Source organism: Cataglyphis hispanica, chromosome 1, assembly GCF_021464435.1.
Source record: "Cataglyphis hispanica isolate Lineage 1 chromosome 1, ULB_Chis1_1.0, whole genome shotgun sequence".
Taxonomy (NCBI): domain Eukaryota; kingdom Metazoa; phylum Arthropoda; class Insecta; order Hymenoptera; family Formicidae; genus Cataglyphis; species Cataglyphis hispanica.
The window spans coordinates 626166-643255 of NC_065954.1; the positions used below are offsets into that span (position 1 = coordinate 626166).

At 32.1% G+C, this 17090-nt stretch overlaps 1 long non-coding RNA gene across 1 annotated transcript; it reads left to right on the forward strand.

The window, feature by feature from the left end:
* The first annotated feature begins 1555 nt into the window (after positions 1–1555).
* LOC126854706 (uncharacterized) lies at positions 1556–3939 on the forward strand. Its single transcript, XR_007688145.1, has 4 exons — positions 1556–2369; positions 2721–3428; positions 3528–3744; positions 3834–3939. It is a non-coding gene; the product is annotated as an uncharacterized LOC126854706 (long non-coding RNA).
* Positions 3940–17090: the final 13151 nt, after the last annotated feature.

A 17090-nucleotide genomic window follows, 5' to 3' on the forward strand; every position in this document is an offset into this window, starting at 1 on the left:
TTCGAGCGATTAACCGGTAGTACCGCCTTCGGTGTTCGATGACGCCACAAAATTTTCTTTAAACTAGTAGCTTAAAGTTATTTATCTTAACTTTTAATGCTATGAATATCGTTTTTATTGCACTTTAGCTATGCATAATCGCTTTTACTAAGGTTGTTTTGAACGGAACGATAATTTTATTATAATGTTTTGCGAAAACCTGCGAATTTTCCGACCAACCAGCGGTTTTCCGAATAGTCTACTCCTTTTCTTAATGCAATCGAAGTCGCTGCATGTCTCGTGGAATGCGCTGTGAATTTTTCATTTATATCGCAGCGAAACATCGCTGCCTTAATCTATCTGCTTGTCGCTGTGGATGCCGCTCTAATTTGTTTTTTAATTGTCACAAATAGGTGATCTATATTACTCCTCAACTGGGCTGTTTGCTGAATATATGCATCAATCGTTGACGCGATGCACAACTTGAAGTTTTCTCGATAAACTGGCAAGACTAATAGAGGTTGGTATGATCCTGAACGGGAAGTTTTAACTCGTTCCGGTATCTCTATTTCGTATCCTTCTGAGCTTTGACATTAGATATTTTAATCGACGCTAACGTTTGCGCTCTATGCGTAGTGCCCAATGCAAGCAGTAACACAAGACGCTGAGTCAGATCATCGAGGGTCTTCCAGGGATGATAATGATAAGACAGACACAGACCCAATCAGACACGAGTCCGATCGGACACTGTAGCATGTACTTTGTAAGTTGTAAAGCGAGGTCCATTCAGCCTACCAGCGGGGTGGGTGCGCGTGTGGAAGAGGGGCCAAAGGCCCCCCTTGCACCCCCTCCCCCCTCCGTGTATGTGTGTGTGCGCGCGCGATCTTGCTTCCTGTCCATACATGTACTTTGGTATAGCGTCTGTGTCCGATCGAGCCTGTGTCCGATCGGGTCTGTGTCCGATCGGGACGGCGTCCGATTGAGTCTGTGTCCGATCGGGCCTGTGTCCGATCGGGCCTGTGTCCGATCGGGAAATTTTGTCGTGTCCGATCTGTAATGTGCGCAATCGAGACTCACTCGTTTTTCGTGGGTCCTTACTCAACGGCATTTTCTTCTTAAAAATTATAAAAAGCATACACGTTTCTCGTTTATTTACGACGACAGAATAACCTTCCTCATTAATTCCTTCAAATGTATCCATTTGAGTTGCAGATGATATCGGGAGAATGGCTATGTTGGTTGATGATGATGCTGCACACATTTAATACTTTTTCCAACAAAGTATTCATTCGTCTATAAGCAAATAATTACATATATTACAAGGATGTCATAATAGAGATGTCACATTTTAATAAATACGACACATATTTGACACTTCAGCTCTGCTTCTACACGTACTATGCAGCTATGCATTCTTCTGAAAGATTAAATAATGTTTACAGGTAACTTTAAACATCAGATATTACTGTGACTTTTATTATTATATAGAATCAGTATTTTTATTAAATTTATACAATGATTTATTTTGTACAAATAAATATTTGAATTTATCCATCTATCATTGTTTCAGCGTGTGTTAAGGTACGTTGACCATGAGCCGATCTTTGATGAGCCTGTCTTCGAGTGATACACTGTCCTGGAGAGATAATGTTGCCGTATTATTCTGTAACTCGAAGAATGTATCATTAGTGTACATTGCTTTTTTAGTTGCTATGTTTGATGTGTTATTGTGTGGAAGGATATGTGTGTAATGTATGTGATACCTGCGACACATTAGCAGCACAAGTGTTTTGAGATGTATGTTAATTTGTTAGAATTGTGTGCAGTTGAATGTTTATGTATGCTCGATTATTTATAGTATATGATTGAATGCTTTATTTGCGGTTGAATATCTGTGTATATTTGACTATTTGTATTGTATTCTTGAATGCTTGTGTGCGGTTCAATATCTGTGTGTGTTTGATTATTTGTACTGAATGCTTGAACGCTTGTGTGTGGTTGAAAATCTATATATGTTGACTGTTTATATCATGTGCTTCAATGTTTGTATGTGATTGAATATCTGTGGGTGCTTGATTATTATTTCTATTATATCTAATATTTTTTGGTGGTTGAAATTCTGTGTATAATTCATCATTTGTGTTTGGTTCATTTATTTGTTTTGAAATGTTTGCGCGAGTGTATGATGTTTGGTTTTGTAGTATGATCGAAGAAAAAAATAATTAATTTCGTTTACCATATTTGTCCAATCTTCCTCAAATCGTCGATGTCCTTGTCGATGTCAATCTCGCTAGTTGTTGATGCGGTATTTTTTTGTTTCGGAGTTTCGTCCAAAGAAGTCGTCTGATAATTGTAACGGTTTTAAATAGTGTGCTTCGGCCTATCCATCTGTAAGTCCCTGTAAATTAAAATATATATTTGTAAATTGTATATAATATGTAACAAATGTATTTTACATTAATTATATTCAGAAGTATAAGATGTATAAGAAAAAAAAATTCTTAATAAATTTATATAAAATGATTTTCATAATAAATATTTGTTAATTACTAATTTTTTAAAAAAGAAGCAATTTTACAATATTTATGATTATTTTTTTCTTTCAAAAAGTTGCTTCTAACTTAATCAAATAGAAAATATTTTATGCAATAACTTTTACCGTTACACATAACATTTATTTTTTTCTTCAAGTAAATATGTTTATATTTTTGTTTAAAATGAATCTACAAAATGCTTTTCAGAGTCAAGTGCAATTCAGTATAGAACAAATTATCAAGAGATATTAGAAGATATTTAAAGCAGAGAAATTCGAACATCAAATTGAGTAAAGAAACATAAAATATAGATATATACAACGAGTATAGATAATATAACGAGATAGATATAATATGCATTATCTATAAAAAGCAATACAACGAGAAATATAAGAAATATAAGAAGAAAGCAAAATATAAATATAACAGAAAATATTACAGTATTTTTTTTCATCACTTTTGGAAAAAATGTAAGAGCGACAAAATTAAAAAGCAAAAGAGAGAAAAATATGAAAGATGCAAGAAAAAGAGAACATATGTTCTGGCAATCCCTGTAAAAATAAAAATAAACAGTTTACAGCATAGATATTACATCTTCTCGCTGTGTATAATAAAAGCGACAATATATTGCAATGTTTACAAATTATTTTTTCCACTGTCGCTATCATCTGTCGATGTGCTATTGGGAAAAGGCATCCTGTAACATTTTTCATGGACTTGATCTGGATGAACATGAAAAATTTAGCTGTTTAACATAGCGCACTTAAATATTTTAAAAACAGAAGATATCATGCCAATGTCATAAAATAATATGATAAAAAGTAAAAATCATGAATCTCCAAAAAATTTTTAACACCCAAACGAAAGGAGTTATTATCCACACAATATTAAAGATGATACAGATCGATCCATCACGTAAGATACAACAATTGTCATGTACATCTATACCTAATGATATGTTATTAAATTTAATTTTACGATATTGAATACAATTATCATTATTTTGCGGCATAGATACACGAATAGACAAATCATCACATTTTGATTATTGCTTGTTCCAACTTCTATCTCTGCCATTCTATTAAAAAACTGTTGAAGAGGTACACAAGAGTGATTTCCTACAATATTTCCTGAAAATTGACATATTATTTTCATAAGAAAATGCGGAAAATGAATCTAAACAACCAAAACGTCTCACATCGCTGATAAGATGAAGAAAATTGTGGACATTGTAAGTATTAAATGTTGGACCATATAGAGCTTCACTTCTATAAACAAATTTTTGTAGCGCAAGTTCTGCAAAGCTTAAGTGTTGTCTAGTCGATTGCAGATGATTCTTATTGCTGCGTGTAAGAATAAAAAATTATATAATCATTCCTCTAATACACCATACGTTACAACTGAGCCTGTATAAAGAAGAAATTGGCGAAATTCTATCACTTTATACTTGGAACATATATCGAGAGATCTGGGACGTCTTGCAAAATCGGATGGACAATATTCTTTAAGATTATTTAGTCTTGTAGACATATGGATGGATCTTCCTGATAACTTCGACAGATGTGAATATTTTCCATATATCCATGCAGACAAGAGTTTTTTCATTACGCCCAAGCATACAAGGTGCATATACTCAAAAGAAACTTGTGAAACCATACCTATTGGAAGCATTGATAATGGGCTTCTACTCTCTTTATGATGATCCTCATCTAAACACCTGATATATTCTTCATCTGGGCGAAGAAGATGATTAATGCCATTGAAAACATAACGACCTTCATGATATATCCCAGAGATTTTACACTTGGAACAAGGCTGGTACGATACATGACTACATGATGATACATGATGATTCAAAACAAAAGCTCTAGCAGGTGCATCAGCTATGAAACATCTTAATCGTATTGGTATCTTATTACCATGAAAATTAATACCTTCACTATACATGATTTTTTAATATCCGCAATGAATTTTTCCAGAAAAATATTGGGATCAATTGGCTTATGCGTACCTTTATAAAGTCCAACTATTATTGGCCTTGCATGTTGTATATTTGCAACTCTACATTGGATTGGCCAGAATTGAATGCTACCTGATTTATCTAAACTATATCCATCAAGATTGAAATCTAGTTCCAATTAATTAATCATATATGTGATGAAAATATGTGAAAGATATTTAATAATATTGCTTCTACATCAAAATGAATATATTCTCCTGGTTCTACATTAGACACGACAGCACGTGTAGTGTATCGAAAAGTTCTAACATCTTTCGATAATTTATTAAAACAGGGATGTGTTCGAAGAAGAGATAATATGCCTATTACCTTGCATATGCATTAGATTATTATTTACAAGCAAGACGCTAAACGTTCGTGGAAAGATTCCATGGAAGTAATTTTGAAAGATGATGAAACTATATCACTGGCATCAGAAACAGAAGAAGAAACTCCATCATTTTCTATAATATCATACTTGTAATTGCAAGTATCATTTACAATATTTGAAAAAGAGCTACAACATTCAGTAATTGATGGACCAGGAACATCTTCAATATCGCGATTATTATTCGATTCTTTAATGGCAATTTTGCATTTTAAACAATATTGCAAATTTTACAATAATGCACTTAAATTTTGTCTAATTTCGTACATGATACTTTCGAAGACTACTTTGTTGTCTCGTGGATAAACTACAAAAATTTTCGCGACATAGTTGATTTTAACTTTGTTGTTTTCATATTTACGTGTTTTCTCGAGGATATTATTGCAAGCGACGTAATCTCTTCAGTCTCTGCTCAATATCCTGCAATATCACACTCTTCCTGTAATATCATAATCTTCTCAATATTCTTCGTTCACTATCGTTTACTGCACACCACTAATCACTGCAACTATCGAACTGAGAATGATTGAGAATCGCGGCCTGTGCACGTGTGCACTATAACTGTAAGATTACGATCAATCACTCGAGCATCATGGCGCAGACTATTCGAGAATATCGTTTTGGCGATATAATATCACGTCATTTTTAACTTGGGAACGGAAATGTATAGCGGGATATTATACTACCAAAACGATTCTTTGTGGCGCGAATTATGATACATTTTATGTAATTTTTCTCCTTTTTTCATTTCTTTTCAATGAGCGAATACATTCATCTTATTTCAAGATTCCAAACAGCACACAATATTTATAATATAATAAATATTCATAAACATTTTTTACTATTTATTTTTGGAAATATTATATAAATAACATTTTATACATATTTTGTATATAAACAAAATATAGTATACTTATAAATATTTATCAAAATATTTAATAAATATTTTTGTGATTTTAAATTTAACAAATAAAAATTTATCATATATTAATATCATAAAATGTATTATAAAAATATGTAGAAATATGTACAAAATATTATTATATTTATTTTTTAATATATTAATTATTTTATTTATTTAATTATTAATTATTATTCTTTTATTTAATTTATTTAATTATTAATTATTATATTATTTAATATATTAATATATCAAATATTTTAATATATTAAGAAAAGAAATCATTAAAAACTTATTCGATATATTATTAAAATATAGATTAAATATTTTATATAATATTTATGGTAAGTAAAAAATAAATGTAATACTATTTTGTAAATATTTCTTAAAATTTTTATACTTTTTATGATATTTATATATGATAAATTTTTATTTGTTAAATTTAAAATCAGAAAAATATTTTAAAATATTAAAATAATTATTATAAATTTGGTACAAATTTTATAAATATTTTGTGTACTGTCTGGGATAGTAAAAACTAAAATATTCAAATAATTATTATAAATATTTTATTGTATGTTATCTGATAGATGAGTAATGTTAACATTTGTACTTATTTGTACTATTCTAATATTGTATTGACTTATAATCCAAATTATTTCTAAATATTGTGATGCACGAAAAGACCAAAAATGCGCGACAATTTAACATTTTCTTGCAACTTCTTAATTCCGTTTAATATAACAAAATTTATTATATTTTTGTAACATACATTATATTTATTATATATATTATTTTATTATATTTTATTATTTTATTATATTTATTTTATGTTTTGCTTTATTCTTTGTATATATTTAATTTTGTTATTATTTAGTTTAATCATAAACGTAAAATTTATATTAGTAATTAATAATATAGATATTGATAATTTATATTATACATTTCAAAGTCATATTAATAAAATTTGTATTAATAAAAACATATTGTATTAATAAAATAAAATTACATTTCTTATATATAAATATATATATATATATATATATATATATATATATATATATACAACATATTAAAATTAATAAAAATTTGTATTAATAAAATAAAATTACATATATCATCTGTATATATCAGTTTTTTCAAAAAAAAGGTATAAACAGAAAAAGTTTATTAATAAATACGTCAAATTGATATACGTAAAATTTAAATAGCTTCAAAACAACAAAGTCTGTTTAGTTTTTGCTGACAATCTGCTGTCAGACTGCTCCGTGCAGATCTTGCTCGATTTCTGCCACCAATCTGCTGTCAGATTGTGCGCGCACAGATCCTGCTCGGTTTGCTCGGTTGTGCTGCCAATTTGATATCGTCAAGCACGTCAAGCTTTGCTCGGTTTTTGCCACTAATTTGCTGTCTGGTTATGTCAGCAAGTTTTGCTCGGGTTTTGCCGGCAATCTGCCAGCTTAATCGGTAATAACAAATTTTGTACCAAATTTGTATGCAATAATTGCATACAAATATACAATAACTTATAGCAAGCGCTTGGCAAAATCTGTTAGAACAGATGTGGCTGACTGGGTAAGTAAATCTTTGCATTGCCGATAATAAGACAGTAATTTTACAATAAAATGTTTATTTGTTATTCTTGAAGCAATTACATAAAAGATCTATACATTTTCGATAATAAAATAATAACTGGATGTATTAAAATAATGCGCAGCGAGTTTTTTTTCCAGTCACACTAAATCCCATAAGACCACCGGTTTTTAATGATATCTCCTCGGTGGTTTTAATGTTGCTAATGCTCTTAAAAGTTGTCAAAAAGATTTTAAGATTTAATTTTAAGATTTTTTTCAGAATTCCAAGGTGCAACACAGCAGAATTTTGTCAAACAATCAATGATATTTTTGACTTAAGTTCAAGGAATATTTTACAAAAAAAAAATATACTTGACAAACAATTTGTGTAAAAAATTTGGAAAACATAAAAATGAGAAATTTATTAAATACATCGAATCACTAAAAATAAATAATCAACCTATATTCAAAACAAAAAATAAAATACAGATTTTTTAAGATTAATTATATGTTTGAAAAGTGCTCTTCTATTAGCTAAAAATTTATTTACAGAAAAGCACATTTATATTAACATACAAAATGTAGCAAGATGATGTAGAAACGTTTTTTGCTCCTATTCGACGATTTGGTGAATGCAACAATAATCCAACAGCACAACAATTTAAATCAGCTTTAAAGAAGTTGCATACACATGTTAATATAAATATAATATCTAATGCAAATTGCATCTAAAGACGATACGCTACTCCTAAAATTAAATACTAAAGAAGACGATCAGAAAGATATAATGAGATGGAAGATTTTATTTGGGATGTGAGGCATGATTATAAAATGCAATTAACAATAAGATTAAGCAAATATCAGAAAGATGTTTTAGCATACATTGCAGGTTTTATTATATGAAACAAATAGAAAAAAATTATAAAATGTAATTTATGTCTTAAATATTTAAAACAATTTGCATCACTGTTTATGCTGCAAAAAAGAAAACAATATGGCAAATTGTTTAATGCAGACAATGTTGTCAAAATTTGCAAAGTAGCAAAATATATTTTTAAAACAAATGAGAATATATTACACTTTAAAAATATTATGGAAAAACTAATGTTCTTCACAATAAAATAATTATCTGTGAATTTGTTAATTAAAGTAAAATAAGTTTTTAATTAGATTCCATTGGAAATGAATCACAGAAATCAATTAATACAAATTCTACTGAAAAAAATTTTTTGTCCTTTGTCTTCCCCACTAGAGTCCTATATTATAAAAGAAGCGTCAACTTGTTGATTGATCGATTCTAATAGCTGTCATGTTAAACCACAAACGTCAAATATATTGCCTGATAGAGCTGCCATTTAAATGTGTTCTGTTAATATTAATTTTAAATAAGTGCATATTATTATTCTTTGTGTCCATGATAAGTAGAAATGTCTTATAAATACGTTTAAAATATATATAGAATAAAAACATGCACGCACGCACGCACGCACGCACGCACGCACGCACGCACGCACGCACGCACGCACCCACGCACGCACGCACGCACGCACGCACGCACGCACGCACGCACGCACGCACGCACGCACGCACGCACGCACGCACGCACGCACATATACTACGCGCATCACGCACACGCACACGCACACGCACACGCACACGCACACGCACACACACACACACACACACATATAGAGTGAGTCATTTTAATCAATACACGAAAATATCTCGTAAAGCAAAATGGAAAAATGTTTCATATAAAAGTTATAGGGTTCAGAGGGGAACACCTGATAATGACTTTGACCCTGATCTTAAAGTCAAATTTAGGAGTCATTTTTTTCAATTTGATTTTCTTAAATAAAATCACCAATTTCTCATATCATATTCGTAGCTGATGGCAAGACCTTTTCAAAACACTATAATAAAATATTTTTTCATAAAACACTTTTTGAGTTATGAGACTTGAAAAATCGTATGCTGCGCATAACAGCAGGCGTGAGGCGCCAGCACGGGGATTTATGCTAATCAAGCACTCCGAAGGGAATAGAAAATTATTCCGTCCATGCCGTTGTTGCTGGGTAGCGATAAAAGTAGAAATAGAATTAAAAATGTTGCCGTGTTACGCGCAGCATACGATTTTTCAAGTCTCATAACTCAAAAAGTACTTTATAAAAATATATTTTACTATAGTGTTTTGAAAAGGTCTTGACGCAGCTACAAGAATATGATTGATGGTTCCATTTAAGAAAATCAAATTGACTTTAAAATAATCCCTAAATTTGACTCCAAAGTCAGGGTCACCACCAGATGTCTCCCTCTGAATCTTACAACTTTTGTATAAAACCATTTTTTTCCATCTTGCTTACGAGCTTTGCGTGTATTGATTAAAATAACACCCTGTAAACAGAGTATTCTGCAAAGATTGTGCCAATGCTCGTGAGCGGGTAGAACACAATAAACTGAACAGAAAAGTCTTTTAATATTTTATCCTATAACGCTTAATGAAAGAGTTATTGAATAAAGTCTGGTCAATCATTTTTAGTCAGGCGCACGTCGGTGAACTCAGCTGTTACAGCGCAGCTCACCGACGTGCGCCCGGCTAAAGTTCGGCAATGATTGACCAGACTTTACTCAATAATAACTCCTTTATTTAATAATTATTTTTTTATATATATTTTATATATATATATATATATATATATATATATATATATATATGTATGTGTGTGTGTGTTACGTTCTGACTACTCCATGATTCCGTCCTTCCGTGAAATTGCGGCAATTGTCTATTGGTGATAAAAATGAATCGTTTAATAAACAGAGCATCTTGCGCCAAGCATTTCGTAAACTCTTCACTAGCTATATCTATGAGGAACCGTAAGAAAGATCGACACAAGAAGATCGGTGATTGGTGAAACTATGCCGATCTCTCGAATATAAAAATTGATAAATATCCCTTGCAGTAGAATTTTCCGGCTGAAGAATAAAGTGAAAAGATAACAAATTTCTTCTAACAAAATTTCTTCTAATGCAACTAGATCAATAACGATAAAATCTCAATAAAATACTTAATAATAATATACTAATAAATAGAGTCGTACCATTTGATAAAAGTAATCATAAAAAAATTAATTCTTTCCTAATCATAAGAAAATAAGACCTTTTCTAATTAGATCACATGCGCGAGAATCCGACAGAAAAGGCAATGATCAAGGGACTTTGAAACTAATATCAAATTCACTAATCGATGATCACCGCGAGTAAAAAGCGAAATAGGAGAAACACCCCGCCTAACGAAGACACTGAGATAATTTCTAATTCGTTAAATTTTCCGAGGATCCCTACTTCTAAAAATTAGAACACTTCCGGAAAGAAATTATAAAAAGGAGACTCATAAGACTCAAACACAATAATTCAGACTTAATATTTCTTAAGATTTCAAAGAATATTTCAGATTTCATTCACTCACTAGTTATTATTACCTCAGTCTTATTTTGTGCTTTTGCATAATGAGTTATGAGTTAGTTACTTGTGCAATTAGTGTCCTCACTTGGCATCATCTCCAGAGCAACCTATCTGCAACCACGAATCGAGCATCGAGCTACCGACATGAGACACAAAAAGAAACACCGCTCTAATTCGCCATCCCTCCGACTCCAAATTGCTATTCTTAAAAAGTAAGTCTAATTAAATAATTCTCTCCTTTTCTTCTTTTGTCTTATTTTTTTTAATCATTAACTCATTCCGTAATAGCCGTAATAAGTTAAAGAAATTTTAAAAACCTAATTTAATTCATATGAAAGTGACCAATTTTGTACTTATCGACCATTCTACACACACACACACACACACACACTTATTCATTTATATATTTTAATTTTGATTCTACTTTTCAAATTAAACACGTTATATTGTAACTACCAGTCAGAAATAGATATTGGGGATGGAATCTTCCCCTTTTTTAATCTGGCTGATGCTCTCGCATTCATGCCCAAGTAGAACACAAAATCATAATAAGATCATGATGACATCAAGTAGAAGTCAATTTAGAAAAAATCATTATGATGTCAATCGATACACTTTTTATGATAAATTCTTGACAAAACAATGATTTAACATGATGATTTTGTGACAAATTCTTGACATAACAATTTTCAAACTTTCAATTGACAAACATGATTTTCTGTTTTCAATTTTTCAGATCATTTTTACATCATTTTTTATCAGTAACTTTTAAGAGACAAATAAACTTATGATGATATCCTAATGATATCATTATGACTTTTGTGTTCTACTTGGGTGTATCACCCGCGAGTAGATAAACACATACACTCACACATCACATAATTAAAGATTAATTTTTTTTACTTCTCATATAATTATAAGAACATGTATCAATTTTTTACTTATTTAAATGAATAAATGTATATTTTTGTTTAATTAATTTAAATATTTCTTGACCCCTCCCTCATTTCCGGTAAAGAATCGCACTAGATCCCACCCCGAGTAATAGAGATTAGATTCCTTGACTAAAAGGAGACCACTGAATGACCAGCGTGGTAGCGACGCATACAGTCGTTTACCTAATTTTCAAACCTTCGAGTTCGCTCGACCCGATTCTTACGTTACAAGGCGTTTGATTTCCGGGCAATTAAAATAGTTGTTGCGCTCTTCCTTGTGACCCATCCTTCCGAGAGTCTGGAGGTAATATTCTGTTTTAAAATTTAATATTAAATATACTATTAAATTTTAAAATAGAATATTATCTCCAGACTCTCGGAAGGATGGATCATAAGGAAGAGCGCAACAACTATTTTAATTGTTCCGAAATCAAACGCCTTGTAACGTAAGAATCGGGTCGAGCAAACTCGAAGGTTTGAAAATTAGGTAAACGACGTTATATATATATATATATACATATATACACACACTATATAAAAAGTCACCCTTTGCGCGGTCTATACTTTAAATGTCTATGCTTTAACCTCGCGATAAAATCATGAATATATAGGCTTAGTTTACATCGTGCATTTGATACGCGTATCAAATACTATATTCGTATCAAATTCGTATTAAATATTTAGTACGCACGATGTAAACCCAGCCGGATCAACTTGGTATAAACGTACCAAGCAAAAATATCGTACTAAACTGATACGTGTATCAAATGATGCAAATGACGATGTAAAAGCATGAAACAGCTTGAAACTTTAAAGGAAATATAGTGTTACGTCCGGTAGACTTCACGACTGTTCCTTTTTTTTATATATACTAATATATAAATTATTGCGTCCAAGAGACTGCATGATTGTTTTCTTTCATCGAAAATTCGTTAATGACATAAGATTTGTTAGTGACATAAATTACGTTCTAAGAAATGGTCTACGTCCGACAGAAAGAATAAACAGGCGAAGTCTGAAAAGCGAGACTGTGTAATCTCGTTGTCGAAAGTCAAATATAAAAACAGATCCATAAATTTAAACATTATAACTCACTCTAAAGGCTCGGAATTTTTAAACAAAAAAATACAGATAGTCAAGCACTAGAAATTTTAAACCATGACAAACAGACAGCGAAATACTCGAGCTCGAGTTCGGATATCAGACCTAAGAATTTTAAACTAAAAAATAATAAACAGAGCACAAAAATAATGATCCATTGATGATCCGGAGTTGAGACTCGCGACACTCGACGCCGCGCGCTCGATCGCCAGACCACCCGCTTATGTTATATGTTTATCATAAATTCCAAGTAAAATGTCAACTTAGGTGATTACTGCGAACTGAGCATGACTCAATCCGTAAAACGAAAGCCTCACCCTCACCCGATAGCAACTACTCTCCATTGGTCAAAACTCAACGAAGATCTTCACCAATACCTATGATCTAAGAATCTAGAGGAACGCCCTAGGAAAAATCGGAGGGCGTGATTAGAAACAACTATTCGTTAAAATAGATTAACAAACCAATGGAGAGGAGGAGCAAAAGGGTTTAATAAACGTCGGACAAGACCACGCGACGCTCTCTCTAACGTTCCAAAGTTATCAGTCTTTCGGGCAGTCTCCTTATACTCGGTCGAAAATATAGCGCGAAGAGTGCCGTGTCCTCGCGAAAAAGACTCTGCGACATATAATTACCTTAAGGACTCAAGACTTTTATCGTGAACCGATTCCTACCCTCAGTGTATTTCGAGTTAAGATTTTATAGTGCGTTTAGTGTTACAAAGACTGTCCGAACCAATCAACCTTATTGTGAACACTGTGGCAGTCAACCTCCACCCGACGAGCTCGAGAGCCAAAATCTACAGGGGTCGATCACGTTATTTTATCATCGCACTCAACAAGTATGGAAGGAGCAAATAGGAAACGATCCTCCCGTGCGTCGGTGAAGCGTGCGCGTAACCGTCGAAATAGACGGCTTAGGAAGAGGTTGGCTCGGGCTCAGGCGGAAACCAGTACCTTAGGCAATGTTAACATTAATATCAACACAAACATAGCCACTACCGACACTCCTCGCTCCCCAACCCCCGTTACTTCTCCTCCACCCCTCTCCACCCATTCAAGATCGGAGTCGCCCACCCCCTCGATCATTATTTTAGTTGACTCCCCCTATTCTTCCCCTCATCGCCCCCCTCACCAAGAAGACCCCCTCGAACTACGGGGTACTAACAGCGAACCAGAGATAGTATCCACAGGGACCGAAGACTCGTCTCGGTCCGAACGGGAGCCGTCATCCCACTGGCCAAACCTTTCTGAGGACTACCTCTACTTCCGGACATTGGCCCAGTTCCCCCCGATATACGACCCACTTCCGGACGGAGCCATTTTCATAGGGCCCGGCCCGGTGGACCGCGAGGAATTGCTGACTGCACTGACGGAGGCCCTACCAGACACCGTAATCCCGTGGTTCGTCCCGGGGTCTCACTATCCTGTCGCTGTTCCTATAGAAGTCCTCTGGAGACAATTCCCCTGTATCCTAGAGGAGATCCCATAACACATACACACACACATATACATACAAAGACATATAAAAATAAAATAATAGTTAATAAGCGATATATACTAAGCTAAATGTTTAACTAGATAAACTTAATAATTTGTTCTATGCTCTCATTTTTCTTTTATTATGCAATAAATGCAAAAATTGATATGTAAATAATAATATTCTTTTTTTTCTTTTTTTTTGCTTAACCCCTTTTCCTATCTCATATCCCGAGATCGCACAAGGTCCCGTCCCGGGTAATAAGGATTTAGTTCCTTTACCAAAAAGGGGACCATCGAACGAACGGCCTACTGACCGAGTAAAAGCGACCTTTCCGGTCGTTGACCTGTCGCAGGCCCAGCTCAAATTCGTTCGACTCCGAGACACTCGCTGTCTAGCGTTTGTCTAGCGGAGTTAAGTAGGTTACGCCCTCCCGCTGACTCTGACTCTAAAGGGTCTGGACGTAACAATAGCATGGAACATAACTTCTACAATAATCGATATTATATGCTAAACGTAACTAGGATGCAATCGACATAAATTATATTAGTATTATTTTTCTACTTTAGTCCTTTCGATCATGTTCGATGTAAACGCACTCGTACTAAAGCATTAGTACATATCAAACTTAATAAGCGTAGCAACGATTTTACGATGTAAACTAGGCCATAAAGTATTGACTGCGTGTTCTCTATCTTTTTTTTTTTGTTTAAGCAGCGTGAAACTTAAAAAGAGAAAGTCGTTGTTCCTAGATTCTGTCTCTTTGTCTAATGACGCGTGATGAGAAAAAGAAGTTTCCGTAGGATAAAAAAGTGGTGGGAATGAAGAAGAAGGAAGGGGATTAAGGATGTTAAGAGAAATAATTTTGTGCAAGTCATTTTGAATCATATTTCACGGTTTTGGCGAAAGCAAATAAATCATATTGGTGAGATGGCATGTGAGGCAATCAGCGGGCTGGTGCTCCTACGAGCCGAAGAATCAGTCTTTTTCCGTTGCGATTGTCCCTAGCGTGCGGACAGCGAGGAAGCCACGAGCGAGTAAGCGACTGATCAAGCGAGCGAGTGGACGAAAGAGCGTACCGAACGATAAGTACTAAAATTATAAGGCAGAGAATTTATTATATTGTTGCGCTACACTGGAAAGTTTTTTTTTTGTTTATACTTATTATATTCACGTAGAAGATTTAATTTAAATGAACGGTAATAACACTCTTTGAGATATTCCGAAATGTCACTGTAAAATTGATCTCGTTGTGAATCCTTACGTTAAGATTATAGTTAAATGTATAGAATTTAGTTGATTGATTAAACACTTTAAACCACAATTATTTTACTTTATATTAAATACCTTAATAAAATTCCAACAAAGGAGAAGTAGACGCTCAAGCTAAGAGCAGAAAATAATTTTCTGTATCCCAAAATTTCCTGTATATTTTATTTATAATCAACACATATATTTTTATAATCAATATATATATTTTTTTATAATCAACAAAAATTATCAAAATATAATTTTCGACTAAAATATTAAAAGTATCAAAAATTCTTTTAATGCAAATTTTTATTAAAAAAATTTGTTTTAATACAAATTATTATAAAAAATTTTTATTACGTAATTGCAACAGTTTAAAGTTTAACTGTTGTTCTAATAAAACTTAGAGTTTAGTTGTTTAGTATGAAGTGACTTATAAAAAAAAACAAAATAATATTAAATATAAGTTACTTACAAATAAATATCGTATCAGCATTTATTATTTTCTGTGTTATATAATGGGAAGATAAAAGCTTGCAATCAGTAAGCTCAAAGATCATTTTTTGACGATTTTTATAAAATTTGTATAAAATCATTCTTTGTATTATTATCATAACTGTGCAAATAAAGAATTTCATGTTTCATATTTGAATCTTTTTAAAGTTACTTAATACCAAGCTTGTAATTTGACAATCCACTCGGCATATAATATTTCTGATACATTGCTGCAATGTATGAAATATTGCAGCAATATGTCAGAAAGTATCAGAAATGTTACATACCGAGTGGCAGTTAAACTTTTATTGTTATAACTATGAAAATATTGATAACAATATCTATATTCTAGATTTATATTACATAAAGTTTTTTACATTTTTATCCTGAATAAGATACCTATATTGCGTTCACAGAGAGAATAACCATGCTTCGCGGAGCGGCAGCTTTGGGCGGAGTGGGGATGAGGTAAGGATCTCTAACACGTTACTTCAATGACGTATGTATATCGATTATATATCGCGTATGTGATCCACCTTTAAAGCCTTTTTTCCTTTGTTAATCAAATTTACTCTTTTACTCTTTTTAATTAAATCACGATATATCTATTATATTAATTTTCTCTTTTTGCAATCTAAAAATTAATAATAAAATTTAATACTATTAAAAATCAATACTTATTAATTTGTAAATGTACTCATTAATTTTATTTTATAAAATAAATTAAACTTAGTAATTTATAAATGTACTCGTTAATTTAATTTTTATAAAATAAATTTTACTGAATATACAGGTTTTATTTAATATAAAAACAATTAATGCTATTGCAAAAACTATTAATATAATATTTCTTTTTATTATTTTTTAATTAATACAAACAATGAAGAGGCCAAGGCTCGATTTCGGCCGTAGCGCCATCGAAGAAGAATACAAACAATACAAACAATTAATTTAAACAATTAATATAAACAATTAATACAAACAATCAATTT